This window comes from Sus scrofa, chromosome 3, assembly GCF_054392235.1.
Source record: "Sus scrofa isolate SSC_HxYL_T2T_F1_AM1 chromosome 3, Sscrofa_HxYL_maternal_Yorkshire_Landrace_v2.0, whole genome shotgun sequence".
Classification (NCBI taxonomy): Eukaryota; Metazoa; Chordata; class Mammalia; order Artiodactyla; family Suidae; genus Sus; species Sus scrofa.
Genome location: NC_139385.1, coordinates 129,431,354 through 129,435,000, shown reverse-complemented (window position 1 = coordinate 129,435,000; position 3,647 = coordinate 129,431,354). Strand labels below are relative to the sequence as shown.

Here is a 3,647-nt window from a genome sequence, read left to right as displayed (position 1 = left end):
AGATGTTAAATGTTTTGGGAGGATATAAATTTGACAGGAAGAGATCTTTCTGGCTGTCACAATCGGAGAAATTTTCATGGATGTAGCAGCATCTTCATTCATTCAGTAATTGTTTGCTGGTGCTACCTCCTGCTAGGTCTACCATATTAGGAACTGGGGCTAAATAGGTGCAGTTCCTTTGTTTGTGGAATTTCTTTTCCTGGAGATTAATCAGTCAGTCAGCAATTATTTATTGTGTGCCCACAGTGAGCCAAGCATACAGACAGACCAGTAATGATGATCCAAAGTGACCAGTGTTAAGATAGGGGAAGGACATAGTGCAATTAACTAAGGCTGCATTTCTATCACACTGAATCCTCCTTTTTAAGTACAGACATTCTTTGACCTCATTTGCAAGGCCAGTACCATAGGGCATGTACTCACCCTTAGCAATAATTTAACCGTGACAATGAATCATGTTGCAGTTATTTCGTGGGTCCCTACTGTTAAGTCTGGCATCCTCTAAGGAATCAGTAAAGAATTGTAACTACCACTGACATGATCTGTGGAAGTTTTGTGATAGAATATGTATTGACTGTTGTGATAGAATATGTATTGACTGTTGTCTGTAAATCTGGTAGCTATGTCACTTGTGAGGCTATTCAGGAAAATGTTAACTATACAGCACAATTTGCTGTGTGAAGTTTATAGCATGACTGACTAAATTCAACCTCAAAATAATTTTTTTTTTTTTTTTGCTTTTTATGGCCATAGGTGCGGCATATGGAGGTTCCTAGATGAGGGGTGGAATTGGAGCTGCAGTTGCTGGGCTATGCCACAGCCACATCAATGCAGGATCTGAGCCGTGTCTGCAGGCTACACCACAGCTCACAGCAATGACGGATCCTTAACCCAGTGAGCAAGGCCAGGGATTGAACCTGTAACCTCATGGATACTAGTTGGGTTCATTACTGCTGAGCCACAATGGGAACTCCTCAAAATAATTTTAAATTATAAAACAATTCAAATATATCCAAAGTACAGAAAATAATATAGAAGGCACCAACATGTACTCCCTATAAGGCCTAAAAGATAATGATATTTTTCTTTTTGTGCCTTTAGTTCTCTCTCTGTCATTTTCTCTGGGACACAAAGGAAATATAACATTAAAGTTACAGTTAAAATCCCTTTTATACTACCCTCACCTCTGCCCAATTCCTTCAAGCTTCTTTCCTCCCAGAGGAAACTAGTATCTTAAAGTGGATAAATTAGCATTTTAATTCTTATGAGAATTCTAATTCTAAATAAGATTTTAAAATAAAATTGTTAATCGGAAAATCAAATTTAAAATTTAAATTAAATTTTTTTCTATTTTTTATGCACACATAAAATATATTGTTTAACATTTATACAAATGTACAATACTGCACATATCTTTTTGAAACATCATAATTCACAGCTTTATTTTTAAGATTTTTAGGTATATGTAGTTCATTCATTTACACTGCTGGACAGGAGTACACCCATTCAATCTTATCTGTAGTTCAAATCTCTTTTCCCTATAATACTCTAAATTAGTCTTTCCTTTTTTTTCCTTTTGATCATGCCCAAACAGAAGTTCCTGGGCCAGGGATATATTGCACACCAAGCAGTGACAATGCCGGATCCTTAATTTGCTGTGCCACTGGAGAACTCCCTGCCTTTCCTTTTCTTGATCATTCTTGCAAGAGGTCTATTCATCATATTCATTTTTTCAAAGATAGAATTTATATTTTATTTTTATTTGCAGATGACATGAAAATCCTGCATAGAAAAACCATACATAATCATAAATAGAAAATCCTAAAGATGCTACCAGAAAACTATGAGAGCTCATCAATGAATCTGGGTAAAGTTGCAGGATACAAAATTAATATAAAGAAATCTGTTGAATTTCTATATACTAATAATAAAATATCAGAAAAATTAAAGAAACAGACCCATTACATCAAAAAGAATAAGATACTTAGGTATCAACCTACCTAAGGAGGGAAAGTTGTACTTGGAAAACTATAAGACAATGTGGAAAGACATGGAAGAGGACACAAACAGATGGAAAGATATACTGTGTTCTTGGACTGGAGAAATTAATATTGTTAAAATGACCATACCATGCAAGGTACTCTACAGATTCAATGCAATCCCTATTAAAATACCAAAGGCATTTTTCACAGAACCAGTACAAATAATTTCAAAATCTCTAGGGAAACACAGAAGACCCCAAACAGCCAAAACAATCTTGATAAAGAACAGAGCTGGAGGAATGATGCTCTCTGATGTTAGAGTATATTGCAAAGCTATTGCAATCAAAGCAGTATGCTATTGGCACAGACATAGAGATCAATGGAAGAGGATAGGAATCTCAGAAATAAACCCCTGCACTTATCATCAATTAATCTACAACAAAGGGAGCAAGGATATACAATGGAGAAAGGACAGTCTCTTCAATAAGTGGTGCTGGGAAAACTGGATAGCCATTTGTAAAAAGAATGAAATTAGAACATTCTCTAACACTACAAACATAAATAAACTCAAAATGGATTAAAGACCTAAATGTAAGACTGGATATTACATAATTCTTAGAGGAAAACATAGGCAGAACACTCTAACATAAATTGCAGCAATATTTTTTTTTGGATCTCTCTCCTAAAGCAAAAGAAACAAAAGCAAAAATCAACAAATGGGACCTAATAAACTTAAAAGATTTTGCACAGCAAAGGAAACCATTGACAAAACGAAAAGACAACCTACTTATTGGAAGAAGATATCTTCAAATGATATGGCTGATAAGGGGCTAAGATCCAACATCTATAAATAGCTCATAAAACTCAACATTAAAAAAAACATTAAAAATGGGCAGAAGAACTGGATAGACATTTTTACAAAAGGGAATGCAAATCGCCAGTGAGCACATAAAAAAAAAAAATCTCAGCATAACTTAGAGAAATGCAAGTCAAAACCACAATGAGATATTACCTCACTTGTCAGAATGGCTATCATCAAAAAAAGAAAAAAACCCACACAAATAACAAGTGTCAGTGAGGAACCCTCCTATATTGTTAGTGGGACTGTAAATTGGGTGCAGCAACTGTAAAAAAGCAGTATGGGGGTTGCTCAAATAATGAAACTAGAACTACCATATGACCCAGCAATCCCATTCCTGGGTATATGTCCAAAAAAATCCCAAAACACTAATTAAAAAAGATACATGCACCCTAATGTTCATAGCAGCACTACTTAGAATTGCCAAGGTATGGAAGCAACCAAAGTGTCCATCGAGAGATGAATGGATAAAGAAGATGTAGTGTGTGTGTGTGTTTATGAAATATATAATAACTATATTATATATAACTTTATATATAATAACTATAAATGGAAAGTAATCTATAAAATGTATAAAAATAAAATAAAATTTAAAAAAGGCAATTCTTTTAATAAGTTTTAGCTTCATTTTTACCTACGCCCCTCTAAGTTGACATTGCTAACAGTTTTAATTCTGCATAATCATTAAATTTGTTTAGTTTCCACAATTATTTTGAGGAATCATCAATTACTTCACACTTGTAGCATCAGCAGCTCTTTAAATTTATGCTAATTACTCAATTAAAAGAGATTCATTTCCTTCTCAT

General features: G+C 34.1%; 1 long non-coding RNA gene across 1 annotated transcript in view; it reads left to right on the top strand.

Moving 5' to 3' along the window:
* Positions 1-3,444, top strand: part of LOC110260049 (uncharacterized) — a 38,986-nt gene extending 35,542 nt beyond the window's left edge. The window contains exon 4 of the long non-coding RNA XR_002342829.2: positions 1,769-3,444. This is a non-coding gene — a long non-coding RNA (uncharacterized LOC110260049). The remainder of the gene's footprint in view (positions 1-1,768) is intronic.
* Positions 3,445-3,647: the final 203 nt, after the last annotated feature.